Here is a 23,106-nt window from a genome sequence, read left to right as displayed (position 1 = left end):
GATAAAACTGTCACTTATCACCAGTTTACCACCCAGCACTTCATTAGATTCATTTGATCTCAATCTAAATGAAAGATGTAACTATCATCGTATCAGGAGCACAATTCAAACCCACACATCGTTCATTCATTTGTGATCAGATGGGAACTGGTTGCAATGATCTCATAACGCTTTGTGAAACCTCTTATCACCGTAGCTTGTCATTCCTCTGATTTTTTGAAGGCTGGCAGTAAAATTTACATTGCAGTTGGTTTCCAAGTGTTAAAAACGAGAGAGAGAGAGAGAGAGAGAGAGAGAGAAAGAAAGAGAAAGAAAGAGAGAAAGAGAGAAAGAGAGAAAGAGAGAGAGAAAGAGAGAGAGAAAGAGAGAGAGAAAGAGAGAGAGAGAGAAAGAGAGAGAGAAAGAAAGAAAGAAAGAAAGAAAGAAAGAAAGAAAGAAAGAAAGAAAGAAAGAAAGAAAGAAAGAAAGAAAGAAAGAAAGAAAGAAAGAAAGAAAGAAAGAAAGAAAGAAAGAAAGAAAGAAAGAAAGAAAGAAAGAAAGAAAGAAAGGAAGGAAGGAAGGAAGGAAGGAAGGAAGGAAGAAGGAAGGAAGGAAAGAAAGAAAGAAAGAAAGAAAGAAAGAAAGAAAGAAAGAAAGAAAGAAAGAAAGAAAGAAAGAAAGAAAGAAAGAAAGAAAGAAAGAAAGAAAGAAAGAAAGAAAGAAAGAAAGAAAGAAAGAGAAAAAAGGGAAAGAAAGAAAGAAAGAAAGAAAGAAAGAGAGAGAGAGAGAAAGAAAGAAAGAAAGAAAGAAAGAAAGAAAGAAAGAAAGAAAGAAAGAAAGAAAGAAAGAAAGAAAGAAAGAAAGAAAGAAAGAAAGAAAGAAAGAAAGAAAGAAAGAAAGAAAGAAAGAAAGAAAGAAAGAAAGAAAGAAAAAAGGGAAAGAAAATTAAAACCACAAATGACAACTTTGGAGAAATGCCAGAATTTTCTTGGAAATTTCCTTGATGAAGTAGTAGGAGTGAGATAGAGCAATATCTTTGATTTTGGCAGCAAATCTTTCTTCTGGCAACTTCATTAAACACTCATTCCCACTTTATGATTTATCAGCACAGAGCTGGCATTTCTGAGTGTGACTGATGATCCTCCCTCTGCTAACAAAATTAGAAACATCAATAATTCTTAGATTAATTGCTCAGAAAATTTCCAAGAGGCAAACATTTCCTTATTTTTAAACTCTTGTTTTCTGCTGTAGTCAAAGCAATAGAGGCCAAAGTTCAACTGCATGTACTCCACTTAAACGATGGGATCTCTCTACTCTGAGATTTATATGTGTGCAGAAACGTGTGCATCAGTGCTATGTGGGTGGGGGAATTCTATGGTGAGCCCTCGGTTCCCAGACCCTGAATATATTCTGACATAACTCACAAAGGCCTGGAAGCAGTCTTTGACTTGTATCTATGTTTTCTTTCAAGTGAACATGGGATGTGTACATGTCAGGATCTCCAATGGGGATTACCAGGTGCAAAAAAGATTAGTGCACAGAAGAAGTCTTGTGTTCCCAGGTGCTGGCTCAGCCATAATCAAGTTCCGAATGCGGCTGCTGAGTGGTAAAAAAAAGAAGTCTGCATTAGCCAAGAGGTGAGTATCCATGCTGGTAATGTCATGCTCTGCTGGTGCGCTGGCACAACAGTGGTAGTCACCCCAAGCATGGAGCTGGAAGCTGTGTAGCTGCCATGAAACAGTGCAAATCTCCCCACTTTTTCTTTGTTGATCACACAAGGAAATAAATGTCTTTCCAAATAAGATCTGTGTGCACCTCTGCACTCACTGTTGAGAGATGCACTTGGAAATCTTGGTTCAGTTTCTGACTGGAAGTCTATTTTTGCACTTCTGGAAAGGTCCTCATGCTACTCCTTAGTAGAGTACCATCAGGAAATTCTCAGTGGCACAAAGGCATGGGTCTTCACCTTCCTTTGCAAAATAAATGGATAGAAAAGGATCAATACCACAGCACTGCATAAAAAGCCATTAAAGCACTGCTAACGAGCTGAATTTGTGAAAGAGGTTTAACCAGATCTTTTATTTTACTTTACCTAATAAGGTAAAAGTGAATGGACTTTCACAGATACCTCAAAGACTCATACAAAAGCAGTGAGCCCAAGTAAAATGTTACATTTAGATTTCAATGTGTAACCCTCACCAGTATACATGAAAGATGGACTCGATATTTTCCCAGGATATAAATTAATCTAGAAAAAACCTTTATCTACCTTACAAATCTCTTAGGGCAGAGATATCCATGCACTCCTGTTTTTGTTGACTGGTTAAAGTACAGCATAAAGAAATGAAGAAGGCAATTCCTGAAAAGGTCTAAACACAGACATCTCAAAGCTAAAGGAATGCTCAGTTTTCATAGCATCATGGGATCACAGAAACATTTGAGCTGTAAGGTCATCTACTCCAACTCCTCTGCAATGAGCAGGGACACCTACAGCTAAGGCAGGTGCTCAGAGTCCCATCCAGCCTGACCTGGTCTCAAGAAATGGGGCATCCACCACCTCTCTGGGCAACCTGTGCCAATGCTTCGCCACCCTTAACATAAAAAACTTCTTCCTTATATAAGATCCATTCTAATCCTCTTTTAGTTTGAAACCATTTTCCCTTGTCCTGACACAACAGACCCTGATAAGAGTCTGTCCCCTTCTTTCTTATAGCCCTGCTTTAGATACTGAAAGGCTGCTCTCAGGGCTCTCCCAAAGAGCCTTCTCTCCTCCAGGCTGAACAGCCCCAGTACTTACAACAAATTATCTGTTAAGAGGCTCAAGTTATTCCTCTGTGCACACATCCAGGGCATTGTTTTCCTTTTACCCCAAGGCAGAAGGTTGACAGAACTGGGCTGCCCAGGCCAAGCACTTGACTGTGACTTGGGGACGAACCCTAAATGCTCTCTGCACCAGGCAGCACATGTGGCCTTACTCTGAGAACAGCATGGACTGTCCTGATCTTCATGGAGCCACTAGCACAGACAGCTGGTTTGTTGCACATTCCACCTAGAAACCAGTTTTATTATTTGTTAAATAAACACAAGCACTTTTAGACACAGGTTTAAAGTGGGTCCAAAGTAAACAAGGAGGTTCAGAAAAGATGAGGCAGCTCAGGGTTATGATTGCATTATTTGTTCTTCAGAATAAGAGTGATGCTCATAGAAAGCAGCCTCCGTATGCAGTAGTGGGACTAGAGAAACAATTAAAGGACCTACATTTTGGATAAAAAATCCTACATTCGACAGATTCCATAGATTTGTAAATAAAGGCTCTCTCTGTATTAAAGAAAGCACTGAATGAAATCTTCTGGGATGCACAGCTTTGGAATGAAAAATGAAAATAAAGATCACCTAAATTTTAACTCTCTCAGTGTTTGGCTGAAAATTCACTATTCTATTTTAATGTAATATAAATGTATGTATACATAAATACAACATATATGCACAGTGTAAGTATAAAGATTTGTGTCAAATAGTTTTTATAACATAACTGCTAGAAGAGAAGAAAACAGGGACTTGCTGGTAGGGTCCATGCTAAATAAGTTAGATCAAGCAAGAGGGGAGTAGACTGAGATGCTGAAAAGAACGACGGGTGCTTTGACAAGAGAACCAAATGGCTCCTTCAATCCAGCTGAGGGTTTTGGTGGGCCAGATCTGAGTTCAGCCATCAAAGCGGCTTTGCACAGCAATGACTGCACCTTCACACGCTCCTGGAGCTGCAGAGTGCAGTGGGAAGCAGATGCTGCAAGCTGGGCACTGGTCTGTCTTCCATGGCTACAAACTACAAATTTCCAGGACCTTCTGGAAATGTGCCATTCACTGCATCGACCCTTAATTCAGTGTTGACACACTGGAACAGGTTGCCCAGAGAGTCTGTGGATACCCCATCCCATTCAAAGCAAGTCTGGATGTGGCTCTGGGCAGCCTGGTCTGGTGGTTGCCCACAGCAGGAGGGTTGAAACTACATGATCTCTGAGGTCCTTTTCAACCCATTCTATGATTCTTTTCTTTCTGGCTCCATGGATATTATATTCCTGGTCTGTCTAAGTATTCTTTCCTACATCAAGGCTTGGTAACATGGCGTTAAGCTCTGGCAGCATTATTCACAGTAAGTCTGCAGCAAGATACTATTCCTGTAGAAAGAATCAGCTCCTAAGGCCCTCGACAGATGGACTCAGTGCCACCAGGGAAACAACACTTCCTCTGAGAAACAGGTGAATGGGAAAGAGTAGGGAAAACTGAGTTTTGGGTAGTGTGCTGTAGGTGTGAAATAGTGGGAAAGGATACATTTAATTATACAGACTGTGTGGACCAAAGCAACTTTCACATTAATACAATGGATTGCAACTTAGCTAAACAATTGCGCAGCCAAAAATAAAGCCCTGCCTGACATTCATCCCATGCCTGCTGAAAGCAGCAGGGCTTGCTCCCCAGGTCCTCTTCCTCTGCTGCTCCCCGCTGTCCATGACAGCAAGGCCAGGAGATGCTACAAGTCTATTGCACAGAGACTGTGAGGAGCAACTCTACACAGAGGACATTTCTCACTGCGTGGCTCTCTGCAGACACTGACCCTGATCAAAACACCCTTTGTCAGCACCTCCATTTCCATTTGGAGTTTTGGTGAGAATTCCATCCCGGATTTCCCACTGTAGACTGCATTCTGCTTTTGTGGAAAAGGAAACGCTATCTGCTGCACTGTTCTACAAAAGCATCAGATGAATACATCAGTATTCATCAAAATAATCACTGCTGAGATTATCGAGGGCTTAATTTAAGTTAGCATCAGCACTGGCTACAGCAAATTCCAAAATCAGGAGGAGCCAGGCTACAACAAGACAACAAAAACTCATCACTGATCAAAAAAGTGATACCTGGCAGCTTCAAGTTAAGAATATATATACTAAAGGGTGGAGGCAAGTGGCTTTGAACTAGAGCAGCCATCTTCAAAAAGCAACAAGAGGGCCTTCTGAGTGGAGCAACTGGCTCCAAAGAACAGGGAGCCTGAATACAGAGGGAATCACTCTTCTAGGACATTCGTCTTCCCAAATCTTCAGTCCATCAAGGAAGTAAGGTCTCTCCACTGAAACCTGCTCAAGTCAACTAGCTGCAAGTCCCTCCTCCAGTGCTGTTTGACCTTGGAAGTGCACAGACATCAGAGGCTGTCTTCTTAACATATTTTTTTCAGTAGAACTCAAGTTGTACAGCAGTATCAACAGCACTCATCACCTACCTCATACATGACCACTCTGGTGATGTGGGAACTAGTTGCTCCTTTGGCTTGAGACTCCACTGGGGAGGTGTGCACAGGAAGAATACAAGCTTCCCACAAAATGCTGCAGTCACCATCACTTAGAGAGTGAGTGTTACATGCTGGTCTTATGGTACTGCCCATATTCACATTTCTCCTCTCATTAGCTTTGGCTTTTAGGAGTATTTCTTAAATCTCATAGGCAAAAGGAGCATAAATTATTAATTTGCCCTGAAGGCAGAATGATCCTGTGGGACAAGGAATTCTGATTTCATAAAATGAAGCTTGCAGAAAGCAGAGCCCAACAATTTGGGGTCTTTATGGTGCAGCACTGTATGCCCAGTCTTCCTGTATATTATATCTGAAGTAGGGGTTTAGTGCCTTGTGCTGAACCCTTTAGACAACGCTTTGTGCTTGTGCACGAGACCATCACAGTCATCACTGTGTCTCCAGTGAAGCTCAAGGAGAGATTTCTTCTCTTAAAATGGTAACATTCCCTGTTGTAAATCCAAAATAACAGACTTTTCCTCGGACTTCCCTGGGCCAAGAGCAATATCAGCGGCAAGGAAGGGTTTGAGGAAAGATTTGGGTACTCCAAAGGCCATGGTGACTTTACTGAACAGACCAAGAACAACAGAGCAGACCACATGCACTGCAGTCCCACTGCCTGAGCAGCTTCCTGGGCACCTTCTTTTTCTTCACAAACCAGAAGTGCCGTGATGTGGTGGCGAAGAAGCTTTTAGTGAGGTTTCATGTTTTGATTGTCAAGTTTTATCCACACAAAACACTCCTACATGTACAGCATCAGGCAGCTTACCAGGAGAGTCTGAAGGACTTGCTCCATCCTTTGGGATGACAATTCCTTTGGGTCTACTTTTCTGAAAGAGTGGTCAGATGCTGGAATGGGCTGCCCAGGGAGGTGGTGGACTCACCAACCCTTGGAGGTGTTCAAGGAATGTTTAGATGTTTTGTTGAGGCACATGGTTTAGAGAGAACCGTTGGTGGTAGATGGATGGTTGGATTGGATGATCTTGTAGGTCTTTTCCAACCTTGGTGATTCTATGATTCTATGAATGGCCAGGATAAGCATTGGAAACTCCCAGCATAATTTTTTCCTGCTCCTAACTACTGCTGATGAGAGTCTTCTGGATGTAAAGAAACTGGTTTCCTCACCCCTACTTACATGTTGTAGATGTATGGCATGCATGCTGCACATAATAATTGCCTTTTGTTATTTTTCTCTAGGAAAACAATAAACAATAAAAAATTTGATATTCTACTGAAGACTTTGAATGTCATCTGTACTTCAGTGAGTGGAATAAGAAGAAAATAATTAAACATATGCTCTTTCACTCCTATTAGTGACTGTAAAATAGCCAGAATATTCTGGAGGTTGTGGCCATGGCAACAGACAGTAGCTTAGGAAAAGGAAATATCTGTAGCTATAATTCGACATGAAGATTGCTCATCTCCTTCCAAGAGCTGGAAGTTTGCAATCAGAACCTCAATGGATGCTACGATTTCTTCATATTTATGTTTATTGCAACACTCTACCATTTATAAGAGCACAAAGTGGCTCAGGTATCAAATTCAGTCTTATTTCAAGGAAGAAAAACTACTGCTTTTTGGCAACGGACTGGAGGATTTGCTGGTAAATGTTTTTGTAGACAATGACAAAGTTCTGTGGTGGAAGTGGGCCAGGTCTTCCCTGTCATGGAGCTGTCTGGCTCCCCTAGGTCAGCAAAGTCACAGCCGCTTACAACAGAGCAAATCCCAGCAGCTGGCAGCAGACTTCCTGCAGGATCCCAAAGAACTAAGCCTGGAGATCTTAGTTCAAAGGGGGAAGAACTGATGGAAACTGACGAGAGTCCAAAAAATCCTAGTCTTGCCTTAACTAAGCTCACTTACTGCCCAAATATCTCCTGTTCCCAAATACCTCCTCTTCACTCTGCTGCCTGGGGCCGGGGGCTGGATTCTGCCAGGCTTGGTTGCTCCTTGGGAATACACAGTTGGAGGGGGAAAAGGTCTCTCATCCAACTAAAAACTTAAAAATAAAAATCATAGCTCAAGATGAGCCAAGGCAGATGTGGCAAAGGATGACACAAATGTTTTGTACCCGGAGCTGTTAACCAGATTTTTGCTTACTCCTCTCCATTTCCTCAAGAGGTGAGCAAAAGGTTAGAAACTGCTTTCACCAAGAGCTAGCATTGAAAAAAGGGATTTTTCTGAATGCAGAGGTTATGTACAAGTTTTTTGCAGGCATGGGTCAGCTGTTTCAAAGAGGAATAGTAAAAAATGTTCACATTGACCAAAGAGTCGAGGCAAGAAGCAACAGCCTGATATCAACCACAGTTCACAAAGGAATCGCTGACACTCCTCTTTGAAATGAGCACATGATGAAATGCACAGAAGAAATGTCTGAAAATAGGCAAAGCCCTGGGGAACTGATCATGGTGAACTCAGCTACAGCAACCAACTGGAGGCTTCCTGAAAACCTGATCTGGGGCTACACCTACAGCTTGGTGAACATCAGCTGCTGCAAACAGGTAGTAGCTGCTTTCTGTATGAGAAATAACCAGGGACAGGATTGGAGTGCCTGAAAATGACATATTTTTGTGTGATTCCCTTTATGATGCACTGCAAGTACTCAGAAGGCACAAACAGAACTAATTTATTTGGATTTAAGTCATAAAGAAGAAATGTGCATTTGCTTCTAAGGGTTTTCATGATGACAAGATTCTACCGTCAGGTATCTATAGATGCTTTTAGAAAACCACTTGGAGTACCACACATTTAGATCTTCATAAAGGAAGACAACCTAATCAACACAATAATTTATTTTGATGTGATCGATTACAGCCCCCAGATGATGTTAAAATGGTACAGACAGAGCACACGTTAGAGCCTAGAATGTAAATATTACCTTTTAAAATATGAAGGCAACTAAAAGCAAAATCTGGGGCAGCCTGCAAACTTCCCTAGCACGACCAAGAGAAATAAATCTACTTCTACCGACTACAGTTGGTAGTATGGACTTCATGCCTGTGGTTTTTAACAACACCATCCCTGTAGCATGGCCAGATGAACAACTTAATTCAGCTAAGTTGTGTAAGAAACTGCATCCCATTCGCAACACAGGGCAGCTTAATCTTGAGTGAAAAGCAGCGGTGCATTAAGAATTGTGATGCTTTGTGGGGGAGCACCTGGCTGTCTCTTCACACAGCTGCTCCATGCAACACAGCCACTGCTTTCTCCAAGTCCAAGCCTCACCATGGTGCAGCCATCACCATCTCTGAGGCTGCAGAGATGCACAAGGTCAAAGGCAAGAGAGATCCAAACTGTCATCCAACTTGAAATGACCAGCCCTTAATGCTTCCTTGTCAGCTGCAAAATCTCTCCCTAAATTGCTCCTACATCAGGCCCGTGGGTACTGAGCAGTGCCCAGTCACCATCCAACCTCATGCCGTGCTGTGTTTTCAGCCATCCCTTTACCTCATGCACATGTATGTAGAAAGTCCTGCTAGCTGTCTGCCTGCTACAACCATGCCATGGGCTGCTCTCTTCCTTCTGTTCCTTATCAAAGAATTATAGAATGGTTTGGCTTGGAAGAAACTTTAAAGCCTACCCAGTTTCAACCCCGCCACACTGGGCAGGGCTGTCACCCACCAGAGCAGGCTGCCCTGGGCCCATCCAGCCTGACCTCGAATGCCTCCAGGAATGGCATATCCCCAGGTTCTCTGGACAGCCTGTGCCAGGTTCTGAATTGTTCTTCAACCTGTTCTTGCTGCCATAGCCCACAGAATTGAGAACTTCCTGTGCCACCAGTACTTGTTTCCTAGACTAGGAATAGATCTGGGCTCCCCAGAGCAGAGGGAGAGGGGGATGCTCCTTGTTACTCTGTTCAAAGCTTCTCTCCAAGCTCTATTCCACATGGCCTTTCATGTGAGCTGCGAAGAGTGGCAGCAGATGCTCATACCCACAGGGAGGGGAGTTTTAGTGCTGCTCTATTTCCTTCCCTGCAAGATTCACATTGAGAGAAGGAGAAATCACCTGTGGGAATGCTTTCTTTTCTGTTCCTCCAAAGCATTGGAAATCGAATGGAGTGCACCACAAGGCCTCACTTCACTGGAGCTTTTATCTTGCAAAATTAGGTTAGCAGGTTTGTTGCTAAAGCAGATTAATCTCAGGAAACATCATCTGTACACATGATGGACTGGAATATGAACTAATTCTGTCAAAGCAGTGACTGCCTGAATCTTACTGCCAGGTAAAAGGAATTCAGTTCTTCCTTTGAGATGCTAAGCAGCTACAGGATGGCACAGTTCTCTTTCCACACTTTTGGTTTGGGTGCTTCCTAGATAAAAGTTTTCTCAGCATGAAAGAATGATCAGGGAAGAGAGGAGAAAGAGGAGAGGAGAGGAGAGGAGAGGAGAGGAGAGGAGAGGAGAGGAGAGGAGAGGAGAGGAGAGGAGAGGAGAGGAGAGGAGAGGAGAGGAGAGGAGAGGAGAGGAGAGGAGAGGAGAGGAGAGGAGAGGAGAGGAGAGGAGAGGAGAGGAGAGGAGAGGAGAGGAGAGGAGAGGAGAGGAGAGGAGAGGAGAGGAGAGGAGAGGAGAGCTGGGGGTCCAGCTCACATTCAGCCACAGACACGTAAAAGCCCTGCAATGGGTCGATCTGTGTCCTACGTCAGCTGAACTCAGGGCAGCATGGAACTTCCTTAAGAAGTCTTCCTCTGGACATTGATACTCAGAGCCTCTGGTGTTGCCTGAACAGAGCAATGGGACTAGGCTGGGTCAGAGCAGGTGCACAGAAATACACCGAATGCTCCAAACCTAGAAACAATCATAACAAATTAGATCTCGTGATAGGAGTTCAGGAGGTGACCATTTTAGTATCAAGTCCTCCACATTACTTATCTACACAAAGCAGCAGGGATCCAACTCCAGCTACAGGAGCCTGAATTTAGCTGTCTCCATACAAGCTGTGAAAGAGCACTGCTGGATTCTGGGGAGTGACTGAGCAAACCCCAAATTCATTGGCTGATTTCATTGGCAGAAGCAGAAATATTGGAGGATGGTTTCACAAAGCGGCTTGGGTAGAACACAGTCTCAGTCTGCTCTACAGCCAGTGTCAAACGAAATTATATCATTTATTGTCTTGGAGTTCCTTAAATTTAGCAGAAAGAGCTGGAAAACACAGCCTTGTGTCAAATTAAAGCCTTTTCTGCCCGATTGCTCTGCTCAGGACTCAGATCCTCAAATCAAGTGCTTCCCAGGCTGTGCTAGGACAACTGCCCACTGATACAGTTAAATGGAACCTGGAGTGCCAGGGGAGCTCCTGCCCTTAGTTTTAGATCAGCTTATAGGTAGGGGCCCAAGGAGAAGGATTGTGAGCCAGCCCTCCACATGCAATGGTGAAAGCCTGTTCTTCAGATCCGAGAATACTCTGATGTTAACAAAAAAGCAAAACTATCAGGGAACAGCCTTAAATAAAGATGGATTTGATTTTTCTAAAGGTGTTTCCTTATTTTTCTTTAAAGAAAAATGATGCTCATTTGTACAGCACATTCAGAAGAACTTGCTGATAGCACAGATACCCCAAACCTGAATTTTTCAAAGGAAGGAGGGCACAGATTTCTTTTGCTGCCATCAAAAGGGCAGCCAAAGATTCAATAATATCCCCTCTCTTATTTGAGCCTAAAAGAGATGGAGCTCTGTTCTTTGCTTTGTGGGATGTCACCAAGTCCTCCAAAAGCCTCTAAAGCCTTTGGCACGGAGAAAAAAAGAAGACAGTCAGATCTTTGTGGGGAAACGCAGAGAGATGCTGGGGGAGAATCTTGCAGTCTTAATTGCAGAACTAACAGGAATGTTGTTTTAGGACTACGGGATATTTATAGTCTCACCCATTTTGAATGTAAAGGGTACAAACATCATTTTTGCTATTCCTCTAAAGGCCAATATCTAGGCAACACAGGCCAGAGCACAAAAGAATTTTCACCCCATTCCAATTTCCCATAAAAAAACCCCACGTACTAAGCCTGAATAATGAGTTTAGTCATTTGAATCATGAATTTGGCTTTATAAGATGCTGGGAGGCTGAAGCAGAGCAAAACACGTCTGCTAACACCCTGACTGGAGCACCACAATTGGCAAGTCCTGCTGAAGAGAGATCTCAGGCTAAAGTAGTAGAAATGTTAGGGGTTAGAACTGAAGTTTCTTGGCAGAAGTGACCTTATATGGAAGCCTCACAGAAAGCTTGGCTGCACTGGCTTTCAAACCAGCACATAAGGTTGTGTTTCTAATGGATATATGTGTATACATAAAGGTTAATACAAAACCATTTGGGTGAAATCACAGTAAATAATTCCTGCTTGAGAAGAACTGCATAGAACCAGACAGAGGTAGGGTAATGGAATGAATTGAAAGGGGAATTCTCAGGTGGAAGATGGTTTTACAATAGAGTTCTTCAAGGAAGAGTCTCAGAACAGATCTTATTTTACATTTTCATTAATCATCATAACATGTAATCTCAGAGTAGCGCCTTTACTGATGACACTGAGATGGGAAACACCATCAGCTGGCGAGCCAGGAGGTCACACAAGAACAATAGGATGACAACTGTGTCTTGGAAAGGGATGTGAAATCACTGAGGATGCAGTGAAGGGCAGCTAGGCCAAATAAGGGAAAGCCTGAGTAAGCAGAAGAAACCAGGAGCACTCGGCTGTTTAGCCTAGCTAAGGAAAGGCCAAGAGGGAATATGGTTGTAGTCTATAAATACATCAGAGGGGGTAAACACTAAGGAAGGAGAAAAGCTATTTAAACTGAGGGACAATGCTGGCACAAGAACAAATGGGTGTAAACTAGCCATGAATGAAGTCTGGCTGGGAATGAGAAGCAAATCTCTAACCACTGGAACAGTGAAGTCTGTAGAACAGTCTTCTCCTCAGATCATAAGACAGAAGGCCTAGCTCATGTGAAAAAGAAGTTGGAGAAATTCACAGCCTGAGCTTTCATGGTGGTGTTACCTGCACCAGGCTGTATGCCTCAGAAGAACCCTCTCTGCCATATTCTCCTTTGGAAGAGAAAGGACATCTGAAAAACCAAACATGCTTCTCATTGCAGGCAGCACAGCAGGTGGCCAAGAGCAGAGCCAAAGGTTGGATGTTAGGAAAGCTTTCTTCTCAGAAAGTGTGGTGAGGCATTGGCACAGGCTGCTCAGGGGGGGCAGTGGAGTCACCATCCCTTGCAGTGTTCAGGAGACACATAGATGTGGCACTGAGTGACGTGGTCTAGAGCAGTCACAATCTCAATGATTCTATGATTCTTTGATTTTAAGACGTTGGCAATACCTCTGCCTGCTCCTGCTGTGTGCATTGTCAAGAACATGGAGCAGCAGGGTAGGGCTGTGAGCAGGTGGGAGACAGCCAGAGCACAGCTGATAGCCCAAGGGGAGCAGTGAGCTGTGTTGGTAAAGGCAATAAGGAACATAAGAAATAGTAAAACAGGGAGATTATTCGAAATTAAGTTCTAAAAGTAGCTCAGTAAAACTCACAGCTAGTTGGGCTTTACCCTGGAGTCAAGAGACTTTACATGGTATGTTATCCCAGTTTGAGAAAGAAGCAAAGAAGCTTTCATGTTCTGTGGAAGGGGAACCAGTTGCTCAGTTTGGGTTCAGTATTGATAACACAGATGATAACCATTTTATTTTTAAAGTCAAACAGGCCTTCTACAAAGCTTTTTTTTTTCCTTTTTCTTTTTTTCTTTAATGCGATCCCTTCCTCTCCTGTAACACACAGAAGCACTTCCATGTCACACAGCTTTCTCATCTGAACATCTCTGACCATCTCTGACCACTCTACAAAGGCTGCAGGGCCACGTCTGCATTGCAGTGTTGGCTGAAGTGAAGAAGAGGTAGGAGAGGATTTTCTACAGCACCTGAGACTTTTTGCATCAGCTGGTGCTGTGTTCCCAGATCCTGTGAGATCTGCTTTTGAAGATCCCAAGGAGCTGATCATCTCCTGGGGCTGGATCTGGACAGACTCACGAAGGGACAGGACACAGGAGGGACACAGCTGGAAGCTACTTTCTAGGCACTGCAGCACGACAGGTATGTCGGCAGCATGACATAATAGAGACACTTTCATGTGACTTCTCTGGATGTCTCAAGTATTATAAATGAGTGCGTTAAGGAGCATTGACCCTACAGTGAACAGCACCAGTCCTTGGGGTGCTGCAAGGTCTGGGAGATGGTTTATTCTGCTTTTAGCTATCAGGTGCTTCTGTGCATAGAGCCAGCGATTTAGACTGTGTGGAAGCTGTCAGCTACCTGCCTAACAGGGCAGCACAGAGTTGGAGGGGAGCTGTTGAGCAAGGACACAGCTTTGAGTTGAGTTTACTCTTTTCCTCTCCTGGAATTGCTGCTCTGGATGTGAAACAGCAATAAAGCACAAAACAGTGATGAATGGCACCAAAGAACTTCACTTTGTGAAATGGAACCTGGCCCTGCTCATGGGGCTGCAGGAGGAGAGGGGCACTGCTGTCCCCTGCTACCTGCTGAGCTCACCAAGGGCAGCACGGGTGGAATGGAACCAGTTGGAGAGAAGATCAGCAGCCAGAGCTCTGCCCACAATTTGGTATTACACCAGTATCCTCAGGGCAGGAAAAAATAGCTGAGAACAGATACCACAATGCCTCACAAATTCATCTGACGCCGATTTCTCTCAGGGCACATGTAATGTAGTTAAGCACTGTTCCCATTAGATGCCCCAAACCTAATTAGTTTATGTAACTGCATTAGATGGAGAAGGTGCACGTTGCTGATAGCTGTTCAGTGGGAGTGTGCTGTCGATCTTCCTTTTGCCCACTTAAAATTAAAGTGATCTTTGTTCTATATTAGATTCAGCATCTTATAATGAAATGCAATAAAGATTCCTGGAGTAAATTGCATTTTTCCCAATATGTTTAAACAGGTCTTATTGATTGGAGGAGGAGCAGTTTGGGAAGTAATATGCTTTAAAAAGCACCTGAACAGCTCATTCTACTGCAGTCAAGCACCTGCATCAATGAGCACGTCCACAAGCAGTGCCGATCCTGTTGATGCCAGCATAGTGGCTGTAAGCCTGGCCAAAGGAAAACACCTGGTCTGCACGCATAGATTTAGCATGTTGTGAAACCTTGGTCCAAATCATCCATCAGCAAAATCACATGGCTGAATTTGGTTGGTGAGGAACAGCAAGTGGTGATCTTCAGAGGAGAGACTGAAGCGAATGATGGCACAGAACAATGAACGCAAGCGCTGCTGCGGCACAGACAGTTGAATGGGCATTTATTGGAAGATGAAACGCCTGTGCTTTTAAACAGGAGCACATTTTGGTTAAAAACCAAGTAAAGTTGAGGAACTGTACATTAGAGCCAGATGCTCAGTGGAACTGGAAATTTAAGAAAGGTTTTGCTTTTTTTCCCCCTGATGACGCCTGGAAGAAAAGCTTGTTTTTGGTGTTGTGAAAGAAATATTTCCCATTGTCTTTCAGAGAGCCATTTGAGTTTCACTGGAGGAGCAGCTGTGTGCATGCAGGGTGGGATGCGCAAGGCCCATCTTTCATTACACCTCTCCTTCCCTGGGAGACAATTGCTCAGGGCTAATAAGGATTAAAACATATTCAACAACTCTGAAAAAATGCCTCAATGCTCCCCTTCCTAAATCCTGCTATTATTCAGGGCAATATGAGCACAGCAATTTCTGGTTGCAAGCAAAAGGGGAAAACTTTGCTGTTGCATGCAGGCATGCATGTGTTTCTGGTCTAACAGGGGAAGTAAATATCCAAGTGACTGTGCTTGGAAAGCTGTGGGGAAGGTTACAGGTAAATGGTCCCCTGACTTTCTCAAAGCCCCATAGACACAATTCTTCAAGGACAAAAATGTGGCTGTTGAATACAACACGAATAGCATACTGGGGAAAACTGCATTGTGACGTGTCCTTTGCTTTTTTGTCTCTCCCAACACTCAGGTGCTTCAGTGAGAGCACGAAGACATCACTTCCCTCTTGCAGGGTCCCAAAAACAGGTATTAGGCACATTACTAGCACTGCAGAAATGGGTGGTGCTGATGTCTGACTGAAGGAGTTAATACAGATGATGGCAATTTACACATTCTGGAGAAACTGGAGAGGAGTGTAGCACAGGATATCCAAATCTGCAATTTCCACATCTTTAAAATAAATACAAGCAAATGCCTCTGAGTGCATTCCTAGCATTGAAAGGCTGACAGGCAGGGAAATTCCCTCTTCCTTCTGCTAAATATCCTCACCCTTCCTAGGAGAGACCTTGTGCCATCTGCCACACAGGACAGGCCCAGCTGCTCAGACAGGGTACCAAATCTCCCACACAGGAGGATGGGACTTGGCCAGGAGCAGAGCTGTGCCAGGGATAGGGAGCAGCTTCAGTCCCTGAGCTCCAGTGCTGGGGATGTTCCTTACTGAGTGTGGTATGAACACAGCAACTGCATGGCTGCTATTGCAGGACACCTGATAACTTGTCACATGCTTGAATATTAATGCTGAGACAAAATAATAATTAAAAAATAAATAAATGCCAAGAGCTGGGGGAAGCAAGCTGTTAGCTCTTGGTAAACGGGTGCTGGAAGGGGACTGTGAGCTGGATGGCCTGAGTCACTGCTGGTCCAGCCTCACCATACCCCGGATTTAGCAGCAGCACCTGCCTGAGCCACAATGACTCATCTGGGCATCCTTCGCCAGCTACCTTTACAGTGACTTTGGGTCTTTCCATGAAGGCTGCTTTCAGTGGGGCTGAGCCCCGGTCCTGCATGCCAAAGCTCCCAGCAGGCATCCCATCCCCCTCAGGTCTGCACAGGGACAGCAAGAATGGGAAGCTCCCCTTCTCCCCCCCCCAGTATTTGCACGGTTGGATGGCTATGGTGAAGGCAAACTGCTCAGACATAGCACAGCAAGCCACCACCATGAACATTTGATTTTTAGGTTCTTTTGGGGCTTCCTTCCCGTGTTCTCCCTCCAAGTCCCCACAGAAAGACTGCCAGCACCCATTTCTGGTGCCTGAGCATGAGGGACATGGTGACAAGAAGGAGATGCCCTTGAGCAGCCTGGGTAGAAACCCCAGAGCAGCTGCTCCTCTGGGTCATTTTTCAAGCATGAGAACCCAAAGCCACCCTGGGGCGGTGTCCCAACTCAGTGGGGTATGAGACAAAATTGCCTCAGTTGCAGGGAGCTGCCACCTGCCCTGTGGTCTGCCCTCAGCTTCCCGTGACAGGTCAGCACTGGCTCAATGCAGACACACGTGGGCACGCAGCTGTCCGGCTCTGGCTGCAGATCCCCTCTGCTCCTGGTCCCAGCCGCTCCTCTGGTTAAAAATGTTATTTTAGGAAAGAAGTGAATAATGGGAACAGCCCTGGAAAAGCACGGGGAATCAGCAAACAAAACAAAAGTGGCTATTTTAGACAAGGCCCCCAAGTGTAACAGTGACTTGCTTTAACTCCTTTCTTGCCTGTCCTGCACTGAAGGCTGTCCTCAAGCACAACTGGAAGACAATTTCAGACACATACAAAATCTGTTCCTTAGATTCACCCTTCAGGAAGAGTTATGAGAAACAAAAAGCCTTTGGTTTGTGCAGGAGGCTGGTTCCTCCCTGCACCACCTCTGACCTTCCCGAGTACCTCGCTTCCACTTTTACATAGCTCCTCTTCTTGTCTCTTGCTTCAAAGGTAAAACAGACAGCAGATGGCCCTCCTGAAGCAGTGCCCACTGCCCTACACTCCCGAACCACTCAGTTACCAAATGGTGCAGTACAAGACTGAGTCTACCCACACCAGCCCTCAAACACCTCTTGCAGCTCGGGTTGGGGATTCTGATTAGGGAAATTCTCCAACACAACAAGGGAGAACAGCAATTCTGATCATGTTCTCAGTCTTTGGAAGTAAAATAATTGAAAGTGAAGGATTCTGCTTGCTCTCTCAGTGGTGTTCAAGCAAGAGAAGATAGTGGTTAGGTTGCAAGGATGCATCCTTGGCCAGCCAAAATCCTGCACTCTTCTTGTTTGTATCAACCTGCAAAAAAAGTCTACAGAAATGCAGACTGTCCTTCAGATGAGGCCGTTTTAGAAGGGTCAGAGCAATTCCATATGAAAAAGCCCCACACAAAAAGAACAGCTATGAATAGGACACTTGACAGACAGGTCCAACGGACAACAGACCGTGTTTCTGCTGAGATATAATTGCTCTAATTGGGCTTGGGCTTGCTAAAATTGTAAAGTTAAAGAGGACTCTGCAATCAAGCTGCCATTCTGCACAAAAGAATAGTGTTGTGATAGGAACCACACAGCAGTTGGGGAAATAATCAGCAGCTTTGTGCTCACTGCCCCCAGCATCTCAGGCTGCCACAAGGAGCAGCCGCACAGCGGACCAGAGAGCTCTGCCTGGAGCTGGAAGGGTGCAGAGCTGAATTGCTGCAGCCTCTCCAAGAGGTGCCTGGCTGAAGCTCATGTGTAGGATGAGCTGGGTCTGTTGTGGCAACACCAGCAAGGAGAGAAGCTGGCCAGAATGCTCCCTGTCCCTTCTGCTCCAAGCCTCTCAGCCCTGGCATGCACCTGCCTCCTGGTGTCCCCAGGCAAGGCCACATTGTCTGCAAAGATCAAATTGGCCTAATGATATCCTCTCTAACAAAAACACCTTCCAGCTCTGCGATGGTGTCGTGCAGCTCCCGTCCTCCACTCACATCACACATACCAGGTACAGGTGACAGGATGTACATCACCCAGATTCAAGTGATGGGGCAGGTGTCCTCCTTTGCACCAGCACTGTGTGGCCCTTGGCATAGCTGAAGGGACCGCAGGGACCAACTTAGCAAAACCCCAAGGGACGTATGGGGAGAAGGAAGCACTAAACACACCTCACACTCAGAAACTACCTTCTGCTCGCTTTGCTCTGTGCATCGCAAGCTCTGCTCCATGCACCAGCATCCCATGTCCTGGCAAGCTGGTGGGAAGAACTTGCCACGGGTGATTCTCTCCCTAGGAGTATTTGTTTCCTGAAGAATAGGAGAGGATTGCTCAACATAAGCCCAACTAAAAACAAAGGTTGTGCTTGTTTTTAGCCAAGTTACCTATAAACCAAATACTACAATAAGCATAATCAATTAAACCATAAGAATTGCCAGTGCAGCTAAAACATTGCAAACAAGTACAGCAAAACATCCCAAATGTTCAAAAGAAGAGAAGCAGAGTTAAGCCAAGCCCTGTCCTCTGCGCCTTTCAGGAGAGGAGGTATTGCTGAGAATTTCAGGCTTTGGACAAATTCAAAACAGCATTCAGCCCAAACTACAAGCTTCTTGGCTTTTCTGGGTGTAAATCAAATCCTTACGTTATCTCAGTGTCATTCTGTGGCTGCAAGCAATTCATCAGCTCCCAGCCCAGCCAAACTGAAGATCAGCTAACAGGCTCTGAGCACTTCAGCTCTCAGTGACTGGATGTTTCTGTGGAAATGAATCTCTCTCACACACAAAAATCCCAAAGATCAGCAGAAAAGTCAACAGTGTGTTGGGACCGCAGAATGTCGGACTTTATAGCTTAGAGCCCACCTCAAGGATTCCAGCGTTCGGTGAAGCTGTTAAAAGGGCAGTGCTCCTTCACAGCGCTCTCTCTGGGAAATACCGTATTCAGCAATCCCCGAATTACAGTTTCTAATTATATTTTCATACTGTAATGCTGCCTGAAATGCAAATCTGATGACAGAATAATTCGACCCATGTAAAATAATGACAAAATTACTGTTTCTCAAACCTCAACTCGTACTCCCTGCCATTTAAGAAGATAAATTTAACAGCAGCAAAAGTACAGCCAACACATATTAAATTTTTCAGACTGTTATCTGACTATAACTGTCTGCAGAGACTTTGGCTCACCGTGGAAGATTGCTTCAAAAACATGGCTACCAACAACATTCCGGAGTGAGAATTTCTGTGCTTGGAACCAACAATGAGATCAACTTTTCTGTTGCATTCGGAGTACCACACGCATGGCATCTGGCTTTAATTGGAAAAACAACTGTTGATTAAAATGTCAACTCCCTACTGCTGCTCAGTTATCATTTAAACCAGTTGTTGTTAAAGTTGATGCGGGACATTAAATTAGCAGAACGCGATGATTTTTAGCAGTGTGGAAAACAGCTTCTGCAAGATGTAATTTAAGAGCCTGAAACTCAATATGGCTATGGCAGTTCCCACTGTTTGACAATTCCCCCCATAGGGGGGGATTCAATTCCCCAGGGAAACACTGCCTTGAGTAGCAGCTGGGACCTTTAAGGTGACAGCAGAAATCACCTTCTGAGATGAGAAAAGCAGAAAGGAGTCGGTGCTCCGCACTGCAAGGATTATTTTTTGTAGGTTTTCTTGTGCTTTCAGCCTAAATTTAGATTGTCACTGACCATCAGCTCAACCAGATCAAGGTAGAGCACACTAAAGGCTCGAGTGCATTATTATTACTAGGCTGGAGGCATCAACAGCTTGAGTCTGTTTTTAATTCCCCTGACTGCATCCAGTTGTGAGAGAAGTGACTCAGGGAGAACTCAGCCTTGCTTTCATCCAGTCTCACCTAGGTTCTAGCTCCTGAGTAATTAGTGGGCTGCTCACCCCTTCCTGTGGATGAAGGGACTGTGCAGGAGATGCTGTCCTCCACCTCTACATGCAAGGTACACCTGCAAGTGCCAAGGCTGACAGGAGCTACGGAGTCTATCAGGTGTCCCCAGAAGCAGGTATGATGTCACCAATCCCATGCACATGCCATTTATTTTCTGTTTGTTGGATTTCAAGCCTAAGGAAGTTGGTGATCTTAGACCCATGGCACTGGGCAGAAGAGAAAGGGTTGGCTGCAGCCCTCTTCTTGCTCCTCAGTGATGGGAAGGAGGCAGGGACCGAAAGGTTGCTTGGTCTTTTCTCATAGTGTGTGAAGGGCTGAAGGGATGCTTAGCATTCTGCTTGCTGGGAATTTCATACCCTTCTGAGGTATAACCCAAGCATTTGATAAAGGGGTTTGTATAGAGCTGACCAACAAAACAAGAGCACAAAATCACCAGGAAAAGGTACATGGACCAGGGAGTGCTCTTGCACAGGTCCCTTCCCCTCCTCTGAGCAGACGCCCATGCCCTCTGCACGAACAGCGAGCTTTCTCCTTGCTGTTCCTGCCCTGCCTGCCCTGGGGCTCAAGGAAGGTGACAGTATGTCCAGAGCCCCCAGGACCCAAAGAGAAGGGACCTTGCTGCTCACCCTGCCAGGCAGAACACATCCCTCTGGTGACATGGGAGGCAGTTCATCGCTCTCAGGGAAACTAAAGAAAAATGTGCCTGCTAAATTGGAAATGATGAACAAATTTTTAAAATATTTCTAATGAATATCACTGGAGTGAATGCTGCCTTTGCTATTTTGCACCTTGCGGACATTTTTGGGGTGTCTGCAGGCAGGCATGGGCACGGAGCATCCCTGTGGTGGCCCAGGGCAGCCCAGAGGGCAGGGGCTGTCCCAGCGTGGTGCAGCCATGCGGGTGCTGTCACTCCTTGTTAAACCCACTGCGAGGAAGGAGGGGGGACTTCTCATGCACTGACGCATGAGAAGAATTTATGAAATACAATTTAAAATATTTCAGTCACCAAAACATCGATGATTTGGACACAAGAGTTATATTGGAAGGAACAGACAGTGCCAAGCAAAATGGCTTAGAGGCTTCAGCTGCAATTATCCCTGTTGGTCTGTTAAGCGTGCCAAATGCAGTGAGATCCAGAGCACTAAGCCGTAACTTTCCTTACAGAAGAGCTTTCAGTGTTAATCTCTGCCTTGGCTCCCTTTCTGAAACAATTACTTCTGCTGCACTTAGTAATATTAGGGTATTTTTTTACACTGTTTTTTCTTATCTTTTATTGTGCCGTGCTTTAAATATTTGTGCAGTTCTGCAGTCATTTCAGAGCGGCAGCCGCTTTAGCAAATCATTACCATTATCAATAAACCCTTTGAACTTTGGGAGGAAGGGAGCAGGACTATTTAATTAGGGAAGATAAGAGCGGTCTAACATACTTTTCCAGGAAATAACGCACACGATGCTTCAGCTGTGATCTGTCCTCAAGGCGAATATGTGTGCTCACACACAAACTCCAGCCGTGGCACCAAACTTCAGCAGCCCTGGAATCTCCTTCTGCAAACAGCCTGCCCCGAGCCAGCAGCGTAACACAGACACACAGCAAGATCTCTTCTTTTTTAAAAAGACCCAAATTGCATTTATTTTCCCATTACCATGGTGCTGCTCGAGCCGCTATTCTTTTTTTAGCTGTCCCAGCCGCCCATAGCCCACCATGGGGTAATTACAAAAATAAAAATAAAAATCCTTGCATGTGACAAAAAGCCCTTGTTACAACCACGCTGCTCTCTTGGCACATATTTCAGACACGTTCTCAGGAAGCTCCCTGTCCTTCCCTCTGTAAACATCATTGAGCTGAGCGCCGTGTGCCCCCGGCCAAGCACGGAGACCACGAGCAGTGTCCAGAGCCTGTGTGGACAGAGCCAGCTCACAGCTCCATCTCAGGGACCCGGCAGCGAGCTGCTCTCCATGCATCCACCGCTGGCCTCCCGCTCCCTGCATGCTGGGGACCAAACCGCCCAGACCGAACAGCATTAACAAACGCACAAGTTCTGACCGAAGTGTAGAGCTGTGATGCCCAGATCAACAACATAGCTAAGCAGGGTTTCTGTTAACTCCCAAACAGATTCACCTAGAATCACTCACGTTCATTTACATTCCGAAAGTGTCAAATGAGAACAATATCATTTCATTCTGCTTTCACGGCTCATTAATCTAAATCTAACTCTGCTTAGCAGTCTGCAAGCAGAATTAGTGACTAGAAGCTGCTTTGCATCTATCTGATAGCACTGGGCTCGTTCATCGTGACAAACTTCAGCCAAAACAAACAAGTGAAAAAACACCCTCTGCTTTGCATCTTTCTTTCTTTCTTTTTTCTTTTTCTTTTTTTTTTTTTTTCTTTTTTTCTCTTAAAAGATACCTGACGAGAACATAAAGCAAGCGGTTACCTCACACTGCAGAAATGCAAGTTTTTAATAGTCCATGCTCTGGCAGCCCCTGAGAAACAGCAGCGGCGGCAGTGGCGGCGGCGGGGATAAATCCAGCATCCACTGGGTTCTCACACGGCTTTGGCTGCGCGGCCGAAACCACAGGCTCTGCCTCCAGCTGACGTCAAAGCACTGTCACATGGCCAGATGAAAGCCAAGAGAGCATTGGTTGTCGTGGCAACCGCAGCACTGCTCTGAAATTATTTCAATAGGTCATCTGTCACACGGGGGGCACGTCTGAAGCATCTTGGGTGCCCCTACAGCCCTACGACCCCCAGCCCAACCGGGGCTCACCCAGTAACTGTGTCCCTGCAAAGAAAGCACGCCTCTTCCTCTTCCTCCCCCATCCCCACAAGCAGCAGAACAAGCCCTTTTCTGGTCAAGCAAAGGGGCACAGGGGCTGGAATCCCCACACAGGGCACCTCTGGGTGTGTGGTCATTGGGATGTCCTGGGATGGGGATGAAGCAGAACCCACCTCTGCCCGTCCCCAACCCAGCTCCTAGCTTTCAGCCTGCCCCAAACCACCATGAAATACTTTTGGAAAATCGGAATGGCCAGAAGGATGGGCAGACAGAGGGAAATGTGGTGTTCACCTTTCTGGTATACCATAAAGAGAAGCAGTGATAAGGGGGTTACTGTAACAGAGAAAGGTGGAGCCAACCGTCTAAAAATATGTGCCTTAAAAAGAAAATATGCTCCATTCATT

The 23,106-nt window shown here is 45.2% G+C and overlaps 1 protein-coding gene across 2 annotated transcripts in view; it reads right to left on the bottom strand.

Annotated features, from left to right (window-relative positions):
- The window catches only part of NCALD (neurocalcin delta), a 43,433-nt gene extending 20,674 nt beyond the window's left edge, over positions 1-22,759 (bottom strand). For both annotated transcript variants that reach the window (XM_072328361.1, XM_072328360.1), the window contains exon 1: positions 22,361-22,759. The gene's annotated coding sequence lies outside the window, so the exon portion shown is untranslated. The remainder of the gene's footprint in view (positions 1-22,360) is intronic.
- Positions 22,760-23,106: the final 347 nt, after the last annotated feature.

The sequence above is a fragment of the Excalfactoria chinensis genome, chromosome 2 (assembly GCF_039878825.1).
Source record: "Excalfactoria chinensis isolate bCotChi1 chromosome 2, bCotChi1.hap2, whole genome shotgun sequence".
Classification (NCBI taxonomy): Eukaryota; Metazoa; Chordata; class Aves; order Galliformes; family Phasianidae; genus Excalfactoria; species Excalfactoria chinensis.
The sequence above is the reverse complement of the archived record's forward strand: the minus strand, read 5'-3'. Positions and strand labels throughout refer to the sequence as shown.